The sequence below is a fragment of the Branchiostoma lanceolatum genome, chromosome 15, assembly GCF_035083965.1.
Source record: "Branchiostoma lanceolatum isolate klBraLanc5 chromosome 15, klBraLanc5.hap2, whole genome shotgun sequence".
In the NCBI taxonomy this organism is placed as follows: Eukaryota; Metazoa; Chordata; class Leptocardii; order Amphioxiformes; family Branchiostomatidae; genus Branchiostoma; species Branchiostoma lanceolatum.
The window spans coordinates 18,440,962-18,452,565 of NC_089736.1; the positions used below are offsets into that span (position 1 = coordinate 18,440,962).

At 39.9% G+C, this 11,604-nt stretch overlaps 1 long non-coding RNA gene across 1 annotated transcript; it reads right to left on the bottom strand.

Moving 5' to 3' along the window:
• Positions 1 to 348: 348 nt before the first annotated feature.
• Positions 349 to 4,758, bottom strand: LOC136420794 (uncharacterized). The gene is made up of 2 exons (XR_010753313.1): positions 4,467 to 4,758; positions 349 to 1,317 (listed from the first exon to the last, which is right to left on the bottom strand). It is a non-coding gene; the product is annotated as an uncharacterized lncRNA (long non-coding RNA).
• Positions 4,759 to 11,604: the final 6,846 nt, after the last annotated feature.

Sequence of the window (11,604 nt, forward strand, 5' to 3'; positions counted from 1 at the left end):
CATATTTTTCCTAGTTTTGGGTTGGGTGTGACCATTTTGACCGGAGGGGTGATTTTTGCCACTTATGTTAGGTATAAGAGATGAAAGTTATTAGTGTGGTGATGTTGTGACCTTGCCGTTGGCACAAATGGACACAAGGCCCACTGTACTAAAGGACGAGCAAGGTCCACTGAGCATCATGTTGTTGTGATCTTGTCGAAAAGTAAGGGACGACAAGATCCCCAACGATAGAGGGTTAATATAGATTTGTTATTTAATGTGATGTTAAATTAGAAAGTGTAGGAGACGTGATCTTAAAGAACATGGCAGTTGTGGTCTTGTCAGAGATGTAGGGACGACAGCCACAAAAACAATGAACGATTAGTTTGTTTAATGGTGAGATGGCCAATTAGCTTTTGGAATAAAATTAAGTCAATTTTGAAATGGTGAATACTTAAGACCCTTTCCTTCTTACAATAAAGAATGGCCGATGTATAAATACGGTTTCTTTTAGATGCCGATTTGAAGACGACCACATCAAGGATAAAGAAATGACACAGAGACAAGGATTCCCGCATACTTACCAAGGGAGACGTAAACGTTATAACACTGACTGATTATGACCTCATAATGTTGGCTTACTACGATCCTTATTAATTACTGAATGTCTCTATTGCTCTCTTGACCTTAATTTCCTAGTTTTACAAATCTCTCGTCTCCTGTCTTACTCTGCTCACACAACATTGATTACTTTATCTCTTCGCTGCAGTTCACTTAAACAAATGAATAACCGTCAAAGAATTATAGCACAACAATTAGCAGACTAATTCTAAAGTAACCGTTCCAAGTTTGGTAAGGAGTTGCACTGTAACTTCTTGGACGTAAGTGACGGAGTGAAATGTTACTGCAGCTTGCAGTTGCATACACATTTGTATTGGGTTTCTACCATTCGTACATCCGGTTTGATTTTAACGAGGTTAATCACCTGTATTTTCTTTCATAACGTTATACATGCAAAATCAGCTTCTAAAAGTTGCACACTTAAATAAACAACAAAATAGACAATACGTATTCGTTTGAATCAAATAAAGTGGACAACATGTGCACGCCAGTGTGTAGATTCTCTAAATCGTGTCAGGTAATGTCTGGTTGTAACAGCACAATCATTGTAACACGGCTTTGATGCTGGTCCGGCAGTGGAAGGTCTCCGACGACCTCCCCTGCTGCGGTTAGAGTCTGTGTGGGAAACGGCCAGATTGTTCCAGGCCTGGATTGTTCCTCCCTAGTGCACGTGGATACCGGGTGCCCCGGATGACCTTGTAGTCCGGTATAGGTGACCTGTGCAGGGATCGAGAAAAAAACATACAGAAACATATCAACCTGAATGCTCTCTTCTTTGGTTCTTGTCGTCTCTGAAGACGGTAGACAGCTTCGGTCGATTTAACCTCTTGAATTATTGACTTGAATTAGACTATTCCAAAATCATGATTGGCTTTTCTTTTTCAAAGTAGTTGGCGGTGGCGTGTTAGTCATGTATTTGCTAGGTCCTACAGCCACAGGGAAACAAAATTTAGAATGTATGTGACACTGATAAGCTGTTTGACATATTTCTTAGTACCTACGAATATGGCGTGTTATACTTACTTCAAGGTTTTGGAGTTCGATTAAAAAAATAGGGCTCTAAATTCGCATTTTAGTACAGGTAAAATTGTACTAATTTTATCTTTAGCTAGGACAACAACATTTGGAGTTAAATATGCGTGAAACTGATAAGCAATTTCACAATTTTGGGTCGGCACTCTCACGGCGATCTGGTCAATTTTACGTTTTTTTAATGGTATTTATTATATCTTCGAATTATTGTTTTATTAATTACAAATCTTTATAAGTATTCATAAATGTTTCTAACAAAAGAAAATACGAGAATACTATGTTTCAGAAGTTGTTCTGATCATTTGCAAACATTTCGAAAGTGACTGTCAAAAGAGATAATTTTTTTTAATAGATTTGAAATATAGATAGCCAGATAGGTTTATTTCATATTTCGAAATATTTCGAACTAATTATATAAAGATATGGGTCATTTGCCCCCCGTAACCGTGTTGTGACTTGGAATGGGGTCCTTATGTCGCCGTGAGAGCGCGGCGAAAGCGCCGTCCAAGTGGAATGGGGGTATAACTGATACTTTAAGAATTGGACGAATGCGCCGTATCCTTTTTTTTCTACATTTGTAATTATGTTGAGCCCAACATACTGTTGGGCGCAATATATTGTGTTCGTATGGTTTCTTTCTCCTGTCAAATCTTGTTATCGACTCAGCTCGGTCGTCCCTGCACCAACTGAGCTGAAATTTGGTATACATGTAGAGTGGGTAAATACCCTGGGAGCATTATTTTTATTTTTTTCGATATTGACCTTGAACGTGAAATTATTGAGGTTTTTCTGACCAAAAACGTACATTTTGGCCTCCTGTGCTCTGGAAATACATCCAAATGACCTGAAATTTGCTATGGTGGTACATTGAACAAATATTTAAAGAATCCCATCGCACTTTTGGCATACAATACTTCGAAATGCGATTTTAGAGGGTGTTTTGGGAAGAAGATCGGCTATTTTCCTCATATGGGGTCACTGACCTAAAGGTCACATCTTTATTCATCTGGTCGGGTTGACTAATTCGGTCAGCCAATGAGAGAGCGCAGATTTATCAAGCTCAACCTGATTGGTTGAAATAGTCAATTTAATTAGGGGCACTACTAGTACTCTGACAGGTACAGACACAACTTCACTACTCCCTGGCTCACATCCTTGTGTTGTAAGTTATTGTTGTGTCCTACTGAAGTTATGTAAGTGCAATTGAGAAGGTTCAAAACTTTTCTGGCGGTATTTTTCGACACACACGGTGTTTTTCTTATTTTAACACTGCATGGAAACAAAGATTTCTACAAGTTCGCAAGCTTGGACACTATGGTAAAACCTGACATTTCCTCGCTATGTACACGAATTTTCTACCCCTCTGTCACCAAGATTGGACACTAGTGCGCACAATAGTGCACACAAAGTACCCAACGTTTCCCACCTTAGGAAACATCCCGTGTCGGGACGTTGACAATAACATTAACATTAACAATAGAGAGTTGTGAAGTGCGTGAAAATTTACGTTGAGCTTGCTTTGAGTAGTTGTTTAAAGTTTTTGGCTAAAAATGACGTAAATCAGTAAGAATTTTCAACCTCCTTACGTAAACCCCTGTTACATGTCTACACTATCGGGCCGCGGGGAAGTCTTGAATATCGGCGCTGATCGATAGCGCATTAAACAAAATGTGTGGCGTAGCGTTGTACTAAAAAAATAATAGCATATGAATATGGGTGCCTGGAAGAGCCCATCCATGCATAGGGTTTCAAATTGGGAGAGATCCATTTCTGACTGGTCTTCAATTCAATTATTCATTCAAATACCAACATTGCAGACATACAACAAACGTTAGCCTCTATGCCACAGTCGATTTTTGCGTGGGGAGGGAAATGGGCGAAACAAGTTGCATTTGCTCCCGCAAATGTTGCCTTTCTAGTTTTTTATGTTTTTTACACGTGAACAAATGCGACGTATCATTTTTCTACATTTTTAATTTATCTTCAGCTAATTCTACAATTGTCGGGGGTTGAGGTTTTCAAACGTGGACAAATGAGATGTACTGGAATTAGTTTTGGAATTTTTACGTTTGTCAGGCGTAAAATTTTAATACGTGGATGATACATGCGACGTATAATTTTTTCTAACTACACAACTAATTCTAAATTAATTTGTCGGGGGGGGGGGGCTTTGCACATTTTCATACTTGACAAAAAGATGTACTAGAATTGCATTTCTACGTTTTTCGGGCATATGATTTATGGTTTTCATACGTGGACGATGGGACGTACTGTTTTTTTGTACATTTGTACTTTGTCTTCAGTTAATGCTACATTTGTCAGGGGTGAGATGTACTGGAATTAGTTTTGGAATTTCTACATCTGTCAGGCGTATGATTTTCATACGTGGACGAGTGCGACGTATTATTCTTTTCTACATTTGTAGTTGTTCTACTGTAACAGTCTACATTTGTCGGGGATGTAGATTTTTAAATGTGTACAAATAAGTTGTATTGGAATTAGTTCTTATACGTGGACATGCGACATACTAGAATTAGTTCTGGAATTTCAACGTTTGTATGGCACATGATTTTGAAACGTGGATGAATGCGACGTATTTCTAAATTCTAGGCTGCTAAGTTATTGCTCATATTTCATCAAACCTAAAAAGTTTCAATAACACTTTTAACAGCAATTCTGAATATCAAACATACGTCGAGATGGTTTCGAAAATGGCTACTTGCCGAAATCTCTACCTTGCCATGAAAGGTATCTGAAATGACCACAAAAGCGTAACGTTAACATAAAAACTGAAAAGACCTACCTGCACAAAAACAGAAACAGACGCCTCTTACCTCGGTTCTGTACAGATCGGCTCTGGTGTTATTTGTCCTTCCAGTCTCAGAATCTAAATTTCCTGTCTGCGGAACGTGCAACAACTTGTCCTGCCTTGGAGATTAATGAACAAACGTCTGGTGTTGCTATTTTCAAACAGTCCATATTCTTCCAGTCTCTTCTGGCCGTGCTTCCCCGTTGTTGTTTCCACTGCTGACATGGAGGTGATACATCCCTTCTTGCTCACCATGTTGTCACAACTTTCGATTAGAGTTTAGAAATCTCCATATTATCGCTAGAAATGAGTTGTTTTCTAACATAAGAAACGCCCTTTGTTCTCATACGTCTAGACACTGTGGCCACGGTACTAGACTGTGTGACTGCAGCTGTGTCCTTATGTCCGCCCACCAGACCAGTACCCTGTAACTGATACTCCCATGGGTGCATCCATGTTGCTGTGCCTGGAGAAGTCATTAACTCGGAAACAGGGCTTAAAATTGATACCCAGTCAATTTTTCCATCACAATGGCACCATCCTAACTTTGCTAACATGTCATACCATTTGTGGTCTATATCTATATACTATATTGCCTAAAAGACCTAAAATTTGGTCATAACAAGATGTAACATTGACGATGGATTAAGGGCAAGAGTAACGGATTATGGTTAGGGTTATGGATTAATTAAGGTTATGAAGACGGATTAAGGGTAAGGATGACAGATTAAGGGAAAAGGTGACGGATTAGGTTATCGGGTGACAGATTAACGGCTATGGTGACGGATTAAGGGTTATGGCGATGTGACTGATTGAGGGCAACCACTGTGAGGGATCAAGGCTTTCGTGACAAATTAAGGGTTATGGAGACGGATTAAGAGCAAGGATGGATGATGAAGGTCAAGGGCAACGGATTAAGGGCCAGGGTGACGGATTAAGGGAAAGGATGGCGGATTAAGGGAAATGATTACAGATTGAGGGTAAGGATGGCGGATAAGGGGAAATGATTACAGCTTAAGGGAAAGGTAACGGATTAAGGACTAAGTTGACGGATTAAGGGTAAAGATGACAGATTAAGGGAAAAGATTACAGATTAAGCGAAAGGGTGACGGATTAAGGATTGTGGTGACGGATTAAGGGCAAAGGTCGCGGATTAAGGGCTATAATGATGGTTTAAGGGTGATGGTGACGGATTAAGAGCAAAGATGGCTGATGAAGGTCAAGGGCAACGGATTAAGGGCTAGGGTAACGGATTAAGGAATAAAGTGACAGATTAAGGGTAAGAATGGCGGATTAAAGGAAATAAGTACAGATTATGGGAAAGGGTAACAGATTAAGGGCTAGGTTGATGAATTAAGGGTAAGGATGGCGGATTAAGGGAAATGATTACAGATCAAGGCGAAGGGTAACGGATTAAGGACTAAGGCGACGGATTAAGGGTAATGATGGCGGATTAGGGGAAATGAGTACAGATTAAGGGAAAGGGTGACGGATTAAGGACTAAGGTGACGGATTAAGGGTAAGGATGGCGGATTAAGGGAAATGATTACAGATTAAGGGCAAGGATGACGGATTAAGAGGAACGATCACAGATTAAGTAAAAGGGCGACGGATTAAGGATTGTGGTGACGGATTAAGGGCAAAGGTCGCGGATTAAGGGCTATGGTGACGGTTTAAGGATGATGGTGAGAGATTAAGAGCTATGATGACGGGATAAGGACAACGCTGAGGGATTAAAGGCTTTCGTGACAGATAAGGGGCAAGGGTGACAGACTTGGGTCTCTGCTGACATATTAATGTTTATGATAACGGCTTAAGGGCAATAGTGACGGATTCACTTCACAAACTAGAAAGGCCGTCATTTGCCCCTGAGCAAATACAGCATGTTTAGCCATACTCCTCCCCATGCAAGAAGTGGGTTGTCCCAAAATAACCCCTGGGCAAATCGAAATATTAACTGCATGTAGGAAGGCAACATTTGCGAGAGCATCATACTTTGCCAATCTCCCTCCCGATGCATAAATTGACTGTTCCAAAATCACCCGTGCAAAACAATTCTCTCTACAAGTTCTGCGAGACACCAAGAGCTTCTTACTGCAATGGCTCGCGTGTTTACCCGCAACATGACCTCAGGTAACCTGAAAAGAACACATGTTCTTTGGCCAGCAGCAAATGGAACGCCCGGAACCTTAGATAGAACATGGATTCTAAGATAGAACATGGAACGGGGACAGCACTTTTGACCCGTTTTTGGTCTGAAAATGGGTCCAAAAGTACCCAAAACGAAACATTTTGAAGTGATGTACACCAGAAATGTGATTGTAGTCTTGTAGGGACATGTTCAAGGCACCCTTGTAGCGAATTTCAGGTCATTTGCTTGTAATACCAGGGCACAGGAGCCAAAAATATAAAAATTGCCTAAAAATGCCCCAAAAAACCTCCATAAAAATGATTTTAAGGCCTGTTTCAAAGCAATTTTAAAATCACCTGAGGGTATTTGCCTTCTTTACCTCCTTGCCAAATTTCAGGTCGGTTGATTAAAAAATGGCGGAGTTGAATCGATTTGAAGATTTGGCAGGAGGAGAAGAAGAAGAAGAAGAAGAACATGCACAAAAACAATATGTTGAGCCATACTAGGTATGGCTAAACATAATTACCATGCAGCGCAGATGACAGCTTCTTCAAATAATGTACATCTTTGTCTAAGCTTCCTACACACCATAGTGCATGGTAATATATCGTTACTGTATTCTGCAATCCTGTTTGAAAGATTTCTAAACAAAAACACCCCTGCAGTTCCGTGGCAAGCTGCTAAGGGACCGAAACTTACACCACTTCTTTCTTACGTGAAATTCAAAAGTGGGGTAATTATGCAAAAGGTTTTAGTGAAAATGTTCTTTTCAACTGAAGGTACCACCGGAAAAGTACATTCTCCCAAGGGGGTGGGTTTTACAAAAATGTTCCATTTCAGAACAGTCAGTTTTTAAGATTTTGCAGGGGATAGAGATGAAGTGAAATATGACGTGTTTTAACTATTTACTTTACAACTGTTACCTTTCTAGTTATGTTCATTTCCCCCCACATTAGTTACACTGAAACGCAAACCTGTTCATATTTGCTGAACAAGCTAATATTTATCTCTAGTTATATTTCCTTCCCTATACAGCTACAGGGAGGAAATATATTGTTTTTGTTGGCGTCATCTTCTTCTTTCTTCTTCTTCTCCAAAAAGTCAAGAAGATGTAGGGTGGTAGCTCTAATACTGGTATTCCAGAAAGTTATATTTCCCTTATGGCACATGGTACGGATGTCATGTATGAGGTGAAGGTATGGTGTGAATACACCTGGATATAAATTATACTAATGAGGACCTAATTTGCATAATTCAGAGACTTGTTTTTCCCTTACGCTAAATGCCAAGGATGTCATAGTTGAGTAGAAGGTACCTTAAGGAAAGGTGAATACACATGGATGTAAATCATGCTATTTAGGGCGTCATTTGCATGATTTATGCAGAAACTTGTACTTCCCTTACGGTAGATACTACGGATACCATATTGGAATTTCTTTTCGCTGCAAAATGTGTATTTTTTGGAGGCATTTTCACCATATAACGCACTTTGGCATGAAAAATCGAAACTTCGTTTTTTTTTCTGAAACCAAATGTGAGCGGTTGTTTCCACCTTAGAACACGTTATAAAGTTGTTAAACATGATTTCCAGTCGAAATCCGCCACTTTGCAAACAAATATTTCGGGTTGTTTTTTTCGCTGCAAAAGGTTTATTTAAGAGTCATTGCACCAGAAAACCAGGCAAAACCAGGCAGAGGTGGGAAGATGGGGGTCGGCCAAATCGGCTCATACTTTGTTAGTGTGATAGGTATGTGGAACTATGAACAGCCATATAATTAAAACCCTCCAGCTATTTTGCGTAATGGCGTTCTGGGACTCCCCTCCGAGACCCTCCAACAATTTATGGCTGAAAATTACTGAAATTGCAATGGCTACCCTGACAATTCTGAATAAGATATGATTATGAATTTTATATCTCCATATGGTAGGGGTTCCCTAGTTTTACCTACCGAAAGTTGAAGGTGACGCATTGGCGCCGCGTGCCTGCAAAGCTGGTGTGTTACGCCGAATGGCGGTTATACCGACAATATAGATACAGATACAGATCACTTTTGGGGTTCCCAGAGGATGTCATCCATATAATCAAATCAACATGGCCCAACAGAAACACCGTTCAACGGATGTTTTAGGTATGGTCGGTTGGTTGGTTGGTTGGTTCAACCATAATTTGGACCTGTGCCTACAACCCGTGATTCTGCAAACCATGTCATATACATTGTAAACCTCATATATGTCATTTCAGCCCTCATCTTCCGATGGCATACGATACGTTATGATAAGAATAGTGAATAACCTTAAATTGTAAAGAATATGAACAAAAATCGCAACAGCATTGTAACATATAGAGAGGTTGATATAACATATATCTTAAAAATCGCTGCCATGGTGGTCAGTCCAGCTAGCTCAGTTCAGTCGATAAGCGACGCAGCTCTTATGCCTTATTTGATAGATAGTCGTCGGTTCGAGACTCGATTTGGATTTTTTTTCTTTTTTAACATTCATTTAATATATACAACGCTTTTGTATATGCCGCTTCGAAACCCGAATTTGGGATTTTTATTTTCTTTTGAAACATCCATTCTATGTAATACGCGTACAGTTACCATGTCCCAGGAAATGATGTGTTACGGAGGTGTAGGTAGCTTTAGCCAAGGTGAATAGAACGGAATGTGTGTTATGCTAATGAGGACCTAATTTGTATAACTTATGCAGAATTATATTTACCTTACGGCAAATGCTACGGATGTCATATTGGAGGTGTAGGTAGCTTTAAGAAAGGCTAATACAACAGAATGTGTGTTATGCTAAGACACTACAAGGCTGAATTTTCTATATGTTTTAATACATTGACAATAAAGTCTTACAAAGGTGATTTGGTGATCGTGTGATTTTCTGTTCTTGAGATATATAAGGATGAAAAACGATAAAATTTGCCGAATCCCGTTAAAACAAAGGCCCAAAATTAGAAGAAAAAACAAACAATTTGATATACACATGTATAACCAATAGATATGAGCTCTCCACTACACAGTACCTAAGTATTCATACATATTTTACATAGCCCTTGCACCAATCAAACATACTTAAGCTACCATTATCTACATATGTCTTTCTCATTTTTGCCGGGCCAAAACAGCTATTCAAATATACATAGTTAAGTCTTCCTCCAATGCCCAACAAATCACATCATCATTAACACTTTCAGATCTGACAACACACATACATCACATCCCATTACTAGTATAATATACTCCTCAACTAACCACCTGTAAATAATCATCTTCATTGACGCGAAAATGGCAGCTTTTTTTCAGAGGCACTTGTTTTCGCTGAAACCAAGTGTAAGCGGTTGTTTTCGCGTTATAACACGTTATAAAGTTGTTTGACATGATTTCCGAAATTCGCTACATTGCAAACAAAACTTTTGGGCCTGGGCGGGTGCTGTCACCTGAGCGCAAAGGCTTGGTCCTCTTCGTCTCCCACCTGCCGTAAAGTGAGAAAGACCCTGGCAATATAGAGTTCCAATGGTGGGAGAGTATTTTGCCCGCCTTTCTCATACCCTTTCACAGCACAAGAAGTTCTAAATGGTTTGCAATCACTGAAATCTGGAAAAGCATGTGGTATAGATTTTATTTCAAATGAGATGCTAAAGCACGGTGCAGAACAATTATGTCAACCTTTAGTAATTATGTTTAACACAATTCTAAATAACGGCACATTTCCATCCAACTGGAATACAAGTATTCTTACACCGATCTTTAAATCAGGAGACAAATCTAATGTTGACAACTACAGAGGGATTGCCATTTCAAGTTGTTTGTCAAAATTATTTACGCTTCTTCTAAATACTCGATTACAGAATTTTGTAGAAAGTAATGGTCTATTAGCCAGATTTGGCTTTAGAAAAAAGTGTCGAACCTCCGATAACGTTTTCATTCTCAAATCTCTTATTGAAAAATATATACAACAAGCATAGTGTTAAAAAACACTGGGGCGACGCTTACTGTTACTGTTATATGTATTTATTGTTGATTGTCGTTGGAATGTTTATTGTGTATGTCACTGTCATATTTTGTCGTTTGTATTTGGTTTTATTATAATTTGCACAGCCGGAGTCGAGTCGGGATGTAACGTTATGTTATAAGCTGGATAACAGGGTATAAAACCAAAAGAGAAGTCAAACCCTTCACTAGTTATGGACAATTACGTTTGTATAATTTAGATAAGCAGCTTTTATACCCTTTTGTACTCTGTTCTTTTATGTATGTTATTTGCATTTAGCCTTCGGGCAAGAATTTGCAATAAACTTATAATCATATTTACTCTGATCTGGTACCAACCCTGATCGGGATCTCTGCCGGAAGTGATTCCGATCGAAGTCTCTGTGGGATTGGTTTCAGGGGAACTTAGAGGTTTGCTACATTTAGAGGTTTGCTATGTCTTTCTATTGCAGAGTTAGATATAACCCGGGTGCCTTAGCGAGATCCGGCCAACCTCTCACACCTCTGAACTCCGACCGCAGCGGGAATCACTGGAGACCGGCTACGGAGAAGGTGAATCGCTGGGGGGAGAGCCTGCGTGCCTTGCACCGCCGAGACCAAGAGGAGCCACAAATCGCCCAGAACAGCGACAGCGCGGGGAGAAATGCCATTGGACGGAGGTAACAGACCAGGAGCAGAGCCGTGTGCAGTCAAGGTCAAACAAGGACTGCGCTGCTACAAACGGAGTAAACCCGACAGCACTTTGTAAGACAACGGACTGACCTGCACATGTGTTGCCTCATTAGTTACTTTGGATTGTATAAAGCCCGTGCAAATTGCGTTATGAAAGCTATAGTAAGATGCGCCCTGTACGTGACTATATAACTTGAAAGAGAACAAAGTACAACTCCCAACCAAACTTGGAACAGTTACCGTAACTAGTCTATTGCTGTCACATGATCACCACTAACGTATTATCCTTCAACAGGTATCTCACTAGACTTCGGCACGTAGTGATGTCGCCCCGTCCTGAATTAGATATGTCTTATTCT